Here is a 14,121-nt window from a genome sequence, read left to right as displayed (position 1 = left end):
GTCGTTGTTGAAAGTGCGGATTGTGTTTTATGCGGGACCTTAATGAGAATTTGAATTCCGTGTGGCGCCTGAAGGGTAAATGAAAAGTCGTCAGTTGCCCAGCTGTGCCACCGATGGGTGTCTTTCTCTGCAATTTATTCCACGCTTGTTTCCGTTAATGTATTCATCCAGCCGTGCACTGGTTCATTCAGTCGCCGGTTCGGCCGAGCTTTGCTGAGTGCCCACTGTGTGCCGGGCACTGTGCTGGGCTTTAAAAATGTCAGAGATGGCCAGGGCTTTGTTTCTTCTTTTCATCGCCTCCCAGCCTGGAAGGGGAGATCGATGGACAATGGAGACATAGGGAAATGGTTACGAGGCTGTGTGGTGAGAAGGATCCCGGTTGGCTTTTCTGGAAATATGCGGAGCCGATGGGAGGGAGTGATCCCTTAGAGAAGGCATCGGGGAAGGCTTACAAAGAAGGGATCCTCCTCTCCCAGCCTGAGGACGGCCAGGCTCCAGGAGGCAGGTCCAGGGCACATGGTGTGGGACAGAGAGTCTTCAGGACGCTGTCACTGTTAAAAGTAAACGTGTTCAGGAAAAGTGAAGGCGTCTGAGAGGTGGCCACGCGTTCATGAATACCGACAGCACTCGTCACGGTGTGATAGGAGCGTTTTTTCTAAATTGGGAATGGAAGGTCTTAATGGCCATCCCCACCCTGAGGACAGGAAATGAGGCTTTAGGACAAGAAAGTCGGGGGAGCGGCCGGAGAGGCTTCGTCCTCCGGCTTCTCTGGGTTTGTGGGGTGCTCCAGCTCTGTGTGTGCACGCGACCTTCTCTTTGTGCACAAGGCGGGGCGGGGGGAGCAAGCTCTTGGCATCTCTCCTTATAAGGACACCAATCCCATCAGACCAGGGCTCCACCTTCAGGACCTCATTTAACCTGAATTACGTCCTTAGACTTCCCACCTTCAAACACAGTGTGATTACACCGGGCAGGGGGCTCAGAGCTTCAGTATCTGAATTTTCGTGGAGGGGCACAAATAATTATTCGGGCCGTAACGGACAGGGTGTAATGAATGAAACACCATGCTTGTTGAGCACTTACGGTGTGCCCGGCCCCTCATGGGCGTTCTCAAAATTCAGCTGCAGAAATGGAAAGGCACCTCCGTGGGCCCCCAGGCCCTGTCCCAGGTAGGCGGGGCCGGCCTGCAGGTGTGTGTGCACCCCCTTTCTGGAGAGAGGGAACCGGGGTCTGGGGGCCGCAGGGGCGTGTGCGGGCTCCGCCCACCTGCCCTCCAGCAATGGATCTGGGATCTGAATACAGTTCAGCACACCGCAGCCCTGCACACGTCCCCCCTTAGGGCTGCCGTAACAGAGCATCACACACTGGGGACATTAGGACCCTAGAAATTGACTGTCCCACACTTCTGGAGGCCGGGAGTCTGAAATCAAGTTGTTGACAGGGCTCATTCCTCCCGAAGGATCTGAGGACAATCGGTTCCTGCCCTTCTGGTTTCTGGGGACTCCAGGCTTTCATTGGCTTGGGGCTGCATGGCTCCAGTCTTGGCCTCTGGCTTCATAGGGCTTTCTTCTGCGACTCTGGGTCTCCTCCTGTTCTTACGAGGACCCCTGTCATTGGATTTAGGACCCTTAATGATATCTGCAAAGACCCTTCTCAAATAACACGTGCTGGGTGGACGTGATATTTAGGGGACACTTGTCCGCCACCTGCAGGGATGTTCCTGCACGAACGGGGTGGGCAGACAGGTGTGCACAGGGTCAGCCCGGCTCGTTGTTCCCCACCCAGCCCTGCACGCACAGGGCTTGCATCGACCGGGCTCCAGCCAAGCCTTTCTCCTCCCGTTTTCCTGTTTGCAGGTTTTGGATTCTATCTTTCACATCGGGGTTTTTCTCAAACAGCTACAGATCTTTGGCGATCTACTCACGGTTCACAGTGACATCTTTTCCCAGATCCTTCTATCTGTCTGGGAGGTGCGACCCTGATTTGTGGCATTCTGGAAGGGGAGAAAGAGAAGAGGATAGGGCCCCCCAGTCACGTGACTTTTGCTTAATTGCCCGAAAGTCAGCCTTTACCTTTCGCCACCGGCTGCTACGCCTGAGGCCCCAGGGCCCAGACTCTGATGGAGTTTCTCCGCGGGATGCGTCTAGTTTCCTCTTTGGATAGGGAAGGGTGGTCTCCCGATTGTGAAGTAGGGGTCGGGTTTGAGGGTCTAAGATGATCACAGTGTTTTCAGATTCATCCACTGCCGTCTTGGTAAACGGTCAGCAGCTGGCTCCCTGGAGGAAAGAAAAGACGTCCCGATTTCTAGAACCTGTTGACTCTGGTAGGGTCAGTATTCCCACCGTGGCTGGTTCCAAGCTCGCCGGGTTGATGCCCCTGGATGCAGAGTTGAGGAGAGAGCCTCCGTGGCACACGTCCTTACGTGGCACCTCCAGCAGGTAGACACAGTCACGTTGGTCACCTCAAGAGCACAGGGAGCGGCGAAATGTAACAGAAGACTCAGGAAGTGATGCGTTCTGAGTCCTCGTTACCTCCGTTTTTCATACAGTGCGTTTAACTGAAGTTCCTATGATTTAGGTTTGATCACGGCTGTGTTGGATAACCGACGCAGGGAAGTTCTGGAACGTGACAGTCGGCCCTTGCGAACCGGTATAAGCTGACTGGCACACAGCGCCCCTGAGTCACGTCCTGCCCTCTCCCTGGCACCTGGTAGCTCAAATTTCTTGTGGCTCCTGGTAGCTCAAATTCCTAAGGCTTTCTGGGGTTCGTGGCTCCAATAAATTTGTTTCTTACTGGTCTGTCTCTCTCTTCTGATTTCATTACGGGTTTGGGAAGATAGAAAGCGAAAGACAGTACGCACGCACGTGCATGTATCGATGTTTTATTTTAACTCTCTCTATTGCCTTTGTAGGGAGGGTTTGGGGAGCTATGCCGGTTAGCGCTTGCTGTGGTTTATGACCCTTGATATTAAACTTTTCGCCGTTCAGGTTTCCTCTCCTGATGGGGCCTTGACCGATCCGGAGTGCTGGGGGGCAGGGCAGTCTAGGTGCCTGCTGTGTTCCACCGGGGAGGTCAGACGAGCGTCTTCTGGGTTTGCCCCCCCACCCCCGCCGCCCCCCACCCCGTCGGCAGCCACACAGCCATCAGTCACTCTCCCACGAGGGCCATCATCTCGGTTTCATCCCTTCCTAGGGATTCCTTTCTTTGTCGGTTGGCCCCTTACCTTGTCTCTGGCCAACCAACTCGTCCTTCATACGAGCACCCAGGACAGTGGGCATCTTCTCCTCTTCCTCTGCTTCGGTCAGCATCTCTGCAGTGGTCCTGGTTTTCACCGGTGGTGCCTGGCCTCAGAGCTTCTCCTGCTCCACCAGGGTCCCGCGGGCCCTAGGGGCGGTGTCCCCTCCCTCATGGTGACCGCTGGGTTGCCTCATTGTCCTCGAACGGCTTTGCAGTGCTGTCAGCACCTTTTACCAAGGTCCACGCGCTCAATTCTCTCCCTTAGTGACCGGCGTGATCTCCTTGTTCTTGGCTGAACTCTGCGAGACTGAGTGGGTGAGTCCTCTCCTCCAACCTGACCGAGTCTCCTGCCAAGGGCAGGGCGGGTGTGGGAGCACCCCCGCCTCCTTTGCCCTCCGTATTTTTCTTGTCTGTTTTCTTTTTAATACTTTATTTCTCATGCTGCCCATGCAGAATCCTGCGACCCCAAACGCCTCCTTGTCAGTTAGCACTCAGGGGTTAACATCTGCTCAGTGGGGACCAGAGGCAGTGGTGCTAACAGAAGGGGCCCGGCCATCTGGGGCCGCTGCCTCGCACGCGTGCTGGGGGAGGAAGGACGCCCCAGCTGCCGGAGCAGGGTGAGTGATTCACGAAGGGAGAATCCCACCAGGCAGGCCCCCAGTGGCCAGTGAGTAATTAGGTGTGGCCACCGGTGGCCTGCCTCCAGGCTGACCTAATCAGTTCATCAACTCTGGATCTCTAGGCTCCGCGGGCCCTGCCCGGTCGTCGCCCTGTTTCGTAACCAGCCCTGAGCATTCAGGCTCCCTGCTCACAGGTTACAGGCTCTGCCATCTCAGATGTGAGACTGTGGGCTTCAGGCAGCTCTGTTTTATGGGGAAGAAAGAGACAGAGCGAGTGCAGGTGTCCTGGTTGAGGCCAGGGATTGTCGGGATTGGTTTTGGGGCTAACGGATCGATCCGGGTTCCGCGCCGAGCAGCACGGGCTCCGAGGACGCAGATACGAGCACTGAGGATGATGTCTGGAGGGGATGCCTGCTCCTTCGTGTCCCTGCGGCATTTCCCCAGGGGTGCCCAGCCCTGCCGGAGTCCCGGGGTGTTCCCTGAGAACGAGGTTTCTGTGGGCAGACAGGTTGAGGACGCGCTGCCTTTGCACCTGGGCAAATCCGAGGCTCGAGAAGTCCCGGCGTGAAGAAATCTCTGTGGCTTTGTCGGTCGTGGAGCTCATTCCTTGTAGAACTTGGACTTCTGGCCTGCAGTGCTGATGTGGAACGTGGCAATGTTTCCAAGCCCGGCTGCAAGGATGCTCCCGGGGAAGGATTTGAAACAAAAGTGGTTCCCGGGGTCCACCCGTGGGTGTTTTGCTTTAGGAGCTCCAGGGTGAACCCCGCAATTCACGCTTTTTAAAAGTTTCCAGGTGGTTCTGATCATCAGTGACCTCGCAGGCCCACGGAAGCCTTTTAGTGGCCACGCAGAGCCCAGCGGCTGAGTTTTTCCTCTGTTTTGATTGAAGGCTGAGCATCCCTGGGACGAACGGGGGAGAGGAGTCAGTGTGGCACAAATTCGTCCTCAGACTCATCGTGTGGGTGAGTCTTGGAAAATGTCGTCTCAGGACAGATCTATGTGGAGCAGTCGTGCCTTTCGAGGGCTGGGAAAGATGGCCCTGGGGGATTCCCTTTACCCCAGGGGCTAGCCCTGATGTAGGGTGCCAGGAAAACGTCTCCCCCAGAGGCACTGCCCTGCTAAATGAGCAGCTCTCCCTTTGGGAAGCAGCAGGAGGAGACGATCTCCTCCATGAATGTTGATTCATCCTCGGCTTGTATGGCATCCAGGAAAATGCGTAACGCACATTTCCACACATCCCGGGAAATGTGTTATGTGTTCAACATGACATGGAAGCATCACGTCATGGGGACATCTGAGTAGTGTGTGGACCCATTTGAAACCACTTTAGGAAGAGCCCAAGGCCATGGGTTAGAAGTGATCCGCGAAGTACCTCTTTTTTTTTTTTTAATGTTTGATTTATTTAAAAAAAAATTTTTTTTTAACATTTATTCATTTTTGAAAGGCAGAGAGAGACACAGCACGAATGGGGGAGGGGCAGAGAGAGACGGAGACACAGAATCCGAAGCAGGCTCCAGGCTCCGAGCTGTCAGCACAGAGCCAGATGCGGGGCTTGAACCCATGAACCGTGAGATCATCATCTGAGCCAAAGTCGGATGCTCAACTGACTGAGCTATCCAGGCGCCCTCCCCCCCCCCCTTTTTTTAAGCTTATTCATTGAAAGAGATGAGTGGGGAGGGGTAGAGCGAGAGGGAGAGAGAGAATCCCAAGCAGGCTCTGCACTGTCAGAGTGGAGCCCAACGTGGGGCTCAAACTCAGGAACTGTGAGATCATGACCTGAGCTGAAATCAAGAGTCGGTCACTGAGCCACCCAGGCGCCCCCACCCAGGCGCCCCCAACCCGGCGCCCCCTCTTAGTAGCGGGAAGGCAGTTAGCCGTGCCAACCCCTCTGCGTGGGGGAGCTTGAGCCCCAGGCCCGGCCAAATCAAATATCGATGGATGCGGCCTGCAAAAATCGGGGCTGTCCGACCCTCATGGAATGGAGCTCCAGTGAGTGGTGATTTCAGTAGAACCAGAAGGCCCTGGGACAAGCACCTTGCACTGGGGGGACCCCGCGGTGAGCGGGAGCCAGGCTGGGAGGGGCTCCGTGCCCCCCTGACGAGCCTCATGTGGCGAAGCGTGGCTGCACCAAAGAGTCTGAAAATCAATTGAATAAGTTATGTTTAGTAAGTGGCCGTATCTCATTCTCAGATTAAGTTTCAGCGTTGCTTAAAGCATCAAGCTCGTGCCCAGCTCACCAAGCACTGCCTTGCACAAAAACTCAGGAGTATCCTAATATTTCACAGGTGTGTATTTTTTTTTTACCTCCTGCCCCCCACTATCAAGGCACCTCGGGGGTTTGAGGGAGCAGACAACCCAGAAAAAGGTGTGGATGGCAACTCAGAGGTCAGAGGCGAAACCCATAGCATGTGAAAGAATTGTCAAAGACTCGAACTTTGCTCTAGTAGGTCTGATCTGGGTTTTACTCCCCACTCACCACCGTGTGACTTGGGGAAAGTTACCTAACTTGTCAGAGCTTCAGTTTCTATGACTACAATACGGGGATCCTGGAGGTATTTTCTTCGTGGGCTTGTTTCGAGGGTGAAATCAGAGAAAGCGTATGAACTGCATGCACCGTGCCTGATAACTGGATGCCCTTCGGGCACGTGCAACCAGCACAAGTTATTTGTCCCTCGTGCTTCCCTTGGGCTTTGACCCGCCTGCCTTTGCTTCCTGTCTCCCCGACGAGACGCGAGGGCCCTGGACCGGGAAATCGTCTCCCCTCGCTGGGCCTGGCTCGGTGCTGCCTGCTCAGTGCACAGCTGTGGAACAGACACGTGACCAAATGGCGGAACAACGCTGTGAGCTTTGCCCTCCATTGTATTGCTTGTAGGGGGGAGGTGATAGATGCGCTGAGGGGCGCCTGGGTGGCTCGGTCTTGATCTCGGCTCAGGTCACGATCTCACGGTTCATGGGATCGAGCCCCACGTCCGACTCTGTGCTGGCAGTGTGGAGTCGGCTTGGGATTCTCTCTCTCCCTCTCTCTCTCTGCTCCTCCCCTGCTCGAGCTTTCTCTCTCTCCCTCTCTTTTTCTCAAAATAAATAAGTCAACTTAAAAAAAACCCAGAGGCAGTGAAAGCAGGAACATGATGGGTTTAAACAGATTAACGGGTGGTCTCCCGCACGCTGGCCCGTGGCTACATTCAGAAGGGACAGCAGATAGGGCATCGGAGTCCACAGGTGCTCGTTTTAGCAGGAGGGGCCTTTAGACTTGATCTTCCCACAGTGTCAAATGGTTTCCTGCTTAGAGACCTGAAACCTAAGATACTGAGCTGTATCTGGATTTCCTTTTCTCTGTGCAACAGCACGAGAAGTTTCTCTACGTGTTTTGACTTACACAGTAGTACAAAGCCCACACAACTAAAAACAAAAAAAAAAACACACACACACACACAACAAAAACAAAAAAGCTACTGTGATCTTAGCGTACAAAAGCAGGGGTTCCCGGCAGTTCTGCTCAAGCTTCGGGTGTTTGGGTGGCTCTGGCAGTGAGTGCCACGGGAGCGGCCACTGCAGGCGGTGGGGCGGGCACAGTCTGAGGTCTGAGCTCTTAGCAGCAGGTGAAAGGTGCAAACTCCAGTCTAGGTGTTCAGCGCGGGGCTGAGCCTCTCACTCGGTCCCAACCTGGGCCTTGGAGGGGGGTGTCCTTATCACCCCTGTTTCACGCACAAAGGCGCTGGTACAAGGAGAGTAAATGGAGGAGGCCTGAATCTGAACCTAAGACTGGCCCGGCTCCGAGCCCCCCACCCCCAACCCCCCGCCGCCAGGCTGCACCCAAAAGAAGGACTGAGTCCCAGCAGACTGTATCAGGGACCCAGGGGCATTCCGAGACCATCAGCCCAGCGGTCCAGAGCAAGCCCCGGCCCTGCCAGAGACCCCAACCCAGTTGACAAAAGAATTTCATTTTTCCTGCCTTCTCTCTGAGCGATGGAGTTGAGCATAAGTCCTTGATGCTTTGTGTCCAAGGGCAGATCCCCTGATGACATCCAGGTTTAGTTTACAGAATTGGCCGAAGACAGTAGTTATCCTAAGGCCGAACCAGACTGCAGTTCAGGAGTAGTATTTGAAAATAGTAAATTGGGCCTTTGGGGTTCCCCTCGAAAGGAAGGAAAGATGAAGTAGGTTTAAAACTAAAGCAAAGTACATCAGTTTCTACTTCGAGGCTCACTTTCCCTTCCTTTCTTTTTGATTGTTAGACTTGGTCTTCTAGGGTTACTCTAAGGTTGCCAAAACTGATGATGCATCCTTCTTCCGGACAGTGTGTAAAAATAATATCGATCGCTGTACGGGTGGGAAGCTTATTCTTAGAAGCTGGATCGCTGCCATAAAGGTAGGGCCGGCGAGGAAGGCAGAAACCCCAAACCGCGTGGCGTATTTTTGGCGTAAAAAGCCTGAAAGGTCTGAAACTTGATATTGTTTTTTAGGGGAGGCCAATCAGCGGCTGTGCTACTTTGTGAAGATCCTTCATTGAGAGGAGGCCAAGCTTTCTGCCACATCTTTGATCCTAAAGCAGGGCTTTGCTTCAACAGTTCAACAGAGAGTCATTTCTCTAATGAGCTATTCACTTCTGTGCAGTGCCTTCTTTTGGTTACTTGATCTAGAAAACATCCATACATTTGAATGGTCAGCACACAGAAGGTTTCCGTGTTTCTCTGTGGTTAGCTGCTTCTCATTCGGTTATATTCCAAGACACGGCCTTGCTGGGGAGGCGGCTTCGGTACCCTTGTAGCTCTGGGGTCTCACACGATGCCTGGCAACATAGCGGGTCTCGGGGAGGCTCCATTGACTTAATAGGCAGTTGCGTGACTGCTCCTTCTGGCAACTCTTCCTTCAATTAGGGCACATGCAGAATGAGTGGACCCATTTGGATTTTAATGCAAGCTCCAAGAAGTTGGCCAATATTGAGAAGATAATGATCGCTGGGAGTCAGGTCTGGCTTTGGGCCAGATGAAACGTGCTTCATGGCACTTTGGGTCGCGTCTCTCCAAATGTCCCTGGCTTTAGGGCGGGCCAAATGACCCCCGGGGGCCAGTCCTCACTGGATTCCTCCAGCTCGAGTCTTCGAAGCCAGGAACTCAACGAGTCAGACTTGCATTTCGGATTTCCTGGGATGGACCACCAAGCTCACAGCTGGGCTCTGGAAGCAAGTATCACCCAAAGCTGGCGTCCTCTGCCCGCCAAGCATTTGTTGCTTTCTCTCCGGCATGTTCTGGTTCAGAGACGGCATCCATCAGAATTTGGGAATCAGACACACGTAGGTTCAAATTCTCCCTCTGGACAAGGGACACAGTCCTTCTGAGCCTTGACTCTGTCCTCTAGAGTATGGGCTCCACACTGGTATCCATTCACAGTGTGTAGTAAGAATAATAGAGAGTGTTCTGTGACTGCCCCTACCCCTCGCACTCGTCCGTTAGCGCTGGTTCCCCTTCCCCTCCCCTCTCTGCCTCTTCTTCCATTCTTGCCACAATGTTGAACGTGATCGTGAGGGGATAGCTAAGAGAGTGTGTGAGCGAGCCTGTGACAGGCAGGCTTGGACCATGTTGGGGACACCTGTGCCTGCAGGCGGGTCTCGGAGGTTATCGGGTGATCCATCCATTAGCTGGATTCCCCCATCAGCAAACTTGCTGATTGACCGCAGTCTTCTTGGTCCTCTCGAAGAATAATTCTTTTCATACCGTCACTCTCTTTATATAGATTTACTAGAGGTTATTTGTTCTAACATTTCAAATGTCAAGTTCTTTTCCGTTTTAATAGCCCTTAGTGATTAGTTTCTGAAACCCCACCCTGTGGTTATGTGCATGATACTTGAGGAATTCACATATTTCCAAAATTTGCTAACCATGGGGGAAAATAAAAAACAAATTCTTGATCCCACCTAGGATGACTCAATTCATGTAAACCCCGGTCTTAGCCAGGGCCTGAGTAATTGATGGTCAGCAGACATAACTCCCTGAGGTCAGCTAGTTCGGTTTGTGGAACACCACCAGCGAGGCAAAGGGATGGGGCCCCAGCTTGCCCGATAGGCCCTCGAGGGCTTCCTGGAGGAGGCAGAATTCCTTGAGGGCCCTTAATCAGAATCTACCGCACATGCTCTTTCGAGGCAGCTGTCCACACTGTGAGTCCTCGGGCACTTAGCACATCCAATGCTCCATCTCGATGCAATCTCGGGGGTGGCAGAGAAGGGACAGCAAAGATCGGGCACCTGTGTCCACCTGTGAGCACGTGACACAGAAGAGAACGGGTCTGGGTTTCGTTTCACTTCCGCGTTCTCCAGCGTCTGTTATATTTTTTTGCCCTGAAGGGCGTGGGGAGGAGGGCGGTAGAACCGTTAGATGGGACACTGTCCTGCTCCTCTTCGTGTCTTCGGGTCCTCAAACGTGCCCCAAACACAGAGGAGCCCTGCATGCCTGCTGGGGCAAGGAATAAATGAATGAGACCCGTGCCCTTTGAGGGAACAAAGACTTCACTCGTTCAGCCCCAGCCGATTGATTCATGCGCTTTCACGAAGATCTCGTCAATTTGGCCAAGACTTAACCACATCCGTCCTCGGGGCGCGCGGAGGTTTTGAAAGCAACTCTCTGTAGGTTCCCTAATGAAGACCAAACAACGTAACTTGTGCCAGGACTCACCAGCGACAGCCCCGGGGAAGCAGGCTCCTCTCTAATTACCTGCAGTGTTTCTGCCGGGAGCAGCCTCGGCAGGTGGTGGGGCTGAGCGTTGGCCAGACCTGTAAATAATACCAGTCATCGCGACGGACCCCGCGTTGCCGATGCTGTGCCCTCCCGCGTCCCAGGAAGGTCGTGTGATGGGGACGTTGCTCCAGGCGGATGATGGGGAAGCCTCGAAACCAACGTCAGGCTGCTCCCCACTCCCACCTCCACCCCTGCCCCTGGCAGGTAACTTTCGGAAGGAGAGGGACGCGCAGAACACGATTTTGAGTGGTTTCTCTTTCCTACGGAGAGCGAAACTCACAAGCCCAAGTAAGGGACTTTTGTTTAGCTCTGGAGCTCGTGGTGGTGTTAGCTGTGCTACCAAATGCTCTATCTAGAATGACTCCACTCATCACTAAACCCTGCTGTCCACGCTGGCGCTAAAATGGATTTTTACCAGCAGGAGCCAAAGGCGAGCTTTGGATGTTGCTTTAGTAAGAGACACCCTACGTGCTGTTTGGCTAAAGAGAAATATTGCCGTTTTGGTCACCTGTGTACCGGCCGGCCAGACCGTTCCCTCTGAAAACATCACCCGGGGAGACTCATTTTACTGAGATAACACCCGAATTTCAAGAGGTGAGGCCAGCTTTTGAAAAAGAGGCTGTTTTCCGAAAGTCCCCCAATGACCTCATCACCACTGCATGAGAGTAACGACGACAGTACTTAAGAAGGGCTCTCTGAGTGGGTTTTATTTTATTTTTTTGTCATTTATGTTTGAATAAATGGGAAAAAACAATAAACTAGAGCACCGAGGGATGGAAAGAGCCACAGAGGGGTCCCTGAGCTGCTGGAGCCTCGTGGCTCTGAGATGGGCAGCCCCGGGGCTCGTGATGGCAGAGTCCACAGCCGGCAGAAACAAAGGGTCAGCTGGTATTTTTTTTTTTTTTTTGTCAATCCCGGAAAAAATATCGTGTAAGGGAAGTTTTCATTAATCTTGAGAATTTTATCATCGGAAACACCTGGCACCACCCCCGCCCCCCCACCGCCTGCCCCGGGGGAGATTTACGATGACCGGTCACTGGCATCTGGGGAGCAGAACATCCCCCGGGGGCATGTGAGCCATGGAGCTGGGCCCGTGGCCGCGCTTCCTGCTCTCCTAAAGGGACCGTTTATCAGCCGCTCTCATTCGAATCAGTGTGACATCTTTCCATTGTCGGTACACGTATAGATTTCCCAACACTTATTTTTCTTCTGCACCTAGAATTCTTTCGCGTGGCGTCTCTAAGACATTCTTGTTTTCCCCCTTGCGTCTGAGCAAATACCGTGGTGGAAATTTTATGGAATTTTGAGACAAGGGGTGAATTAAAGGTATTTTTCTTTTGATCGGAGTGCCTAGGAGGTGACATCACGTAGTGGAACGGGTCTGAATTGCGAGTTTGGAGGCCTGGGTTGGGCCCTTTCCGCCCGGAGACCACGTCCCAGCTTGCTTTTCTGGAATATGCCTGAGGAGCGTGGCTCCCCCAACTAAGGATCCAAGAATTTATGGGGGGTGAGCCCAGGTATGGAGGGAAAGTGCCACGTCTCCAAAAATGCGTTTTGGCGTCTAGAAAACCAGTGAGAAGTTTAGTGGATGATACAGTGTGGATAAGTATGTTTCTCCAGACCTTGCAATTCCTGTAGAGACTCCTTTATGGAATATCTGTAGCTTAATAAGGCCCAGGAGAGGGCAAATAACTTATCACACAGTTTAATTAACCAACAGGTATCTTATCCCCTCTAAGGGATTTCTTTAAAACGTGGGGAGAAGGATCCAATGATAAAACAAAGCACCATGAAAGTAACGTGCCTACAACTTCTCTGGGGCACATCTCCTTGGCGCATCTGGGGAGCTTTTAAACATTTTGGAGAGCTGCTCACACGTAACAGAAGCCCAGGATACTTGGAGGGCACAGTGACCTGTGTCAATTGAGAAAAGAACTATGACTTCAGGGAATAACCATACTTTCCAGGATTCACATCTCAATACAACTGTCACCCTTAAAACATGTCCAAGGGGTTGCCCACCAACTTCGAGGCCAGTGCCAATTTCCTCCTTGAGAAGTTTAATAAAGAAAGACTCGAATGGCTCTAGGCTGTTCTTTTGCCTGGATGAGCCTCCAACTTGGCCTCCGACCCTGTGGCCCCAGCGCCCTGAGTGCACTCGTTGGTTCAAACCGACCTTGCCTTCCCTCACCTGCTCTGCAGCATGCTGAATCCAATATGGTGGCCAAGAGCCCCTGTGGTTGTTTCCATTTCCGTTCATGAAAATAAAGCAAATTCGGTTGGTCGGTTGCACCGGTCCCAATGAAAGCATTCGTGGCTGGTGGCTCTCTCACTGGACAGTGGAGATTTAGAGAATATTTGCTTGATCACAGAAAATCCTATTGGGCAGTGCTGCCCCCCAGGGTCCACACTGCAGGTCCCCTGCCTGGGATTGGTACACACATCCCCCCATCCTGTCCTGTACCAGGCTATTTGCTGTGGAGAAACCTCCTGGGGTGCCTGGGTGGCTCAGTCGGTTCGGTGTCTGACTCCGGCTCAGGTCATGATCTCACGGTCCGTGAGTTCCAGCCCCACATCGGGCTCTGTGCTGACAGCTCAGGGCCTGGAGTCTGCTTCGGATTCTGTGTCTCCCTCTCTCTGCCCCTCCCGCTCTCATGCTCTGTCTCTCTCTCTCTCTCTCCACAATAAATAAACATTAAAAAGAAAAATCCCTATATAGACAGGTGTCAATCATATGGATGGTTCTCCAGACCCTTGAAATTATGTCCTTTTCCAGAAACCCCCCTCTCCCTTCCCTGCCAGATAGATGCCTCTGGCTCTCCCCTGGCTCCTCAAACTCCTACTCCAGCCCCCACCCCTATCTCAGGGCAGATGACCTCACCCGCCACACCCTGGAGAAGGCAGGGGTGGAAGGAAGGGAGTGCCCTTAATTCCCTTCCCAGCATCCACCCCACACTCTGCCCTCTCCCTCCCTTCTTCCCAGGAAGCTCACTTAATGCCTGTGCTCCTGACCCTCCAGTGCCATCAGGGGCTTTGCTCATCACGTTCCCTGAAGATGCTGGTTAGCCTGTCCATCACCCTCTAGCAGCTTCCCAGGGCTGCTGTCACAAAGTACCACAAAGTGCACGTTAAAACCGCAGAACCTTGTTGTGTCAAAGTTCTGGAAGTCCGAAGTCAAGGTGCCAGGAGTGCCGTGCGCCCCCTGGAGATTCTAGGGGAGATTCTGCCCCTGCCTTTCTCTTAGCTTCCATCCTTGGCGCTCCTGGGCTTCTGGAAGCATCCTTCTAATCCTGCCTTTCCCCTGTGTTCTCCCTGTGCTTCTGGCTCCACACAGCTATTTTTTCCTAAGGACACAGGTCATGCTGGGTGAGGGCCCACCTCCTCCAGCACAACCTCAATTAATTATATCTTCAAGGACCCTATTTCTAGATAAAGTCACATTTTGAAGTAAGGGGTAAGGACCTCAAAGTACCTTTTTTTGGGAAGACACAGTCCACCCACAACATCCTCCAAAGCCATGATCCCCTCTGCTC

The sequence above is a fragment of the Panthera pardus genome, unplaced genomic scaffold (genome assembly GCF_024362965.1).
Source record: "Panthera pardus isolate Hobbes unplaced genomic scaffold, ASM2436296v1 HiC_scaffold_10, whole genome shotgun sequence".
In the NCBI taxonomy this organism is placed as follows: Eukaryota; Metazoa; Chordata; class Mammalia; order Carnivora; family Felidae; genus Panthera; species Panthera pardus.
This window is presented reverse-complemented; position numbering follows the sequence as displayed.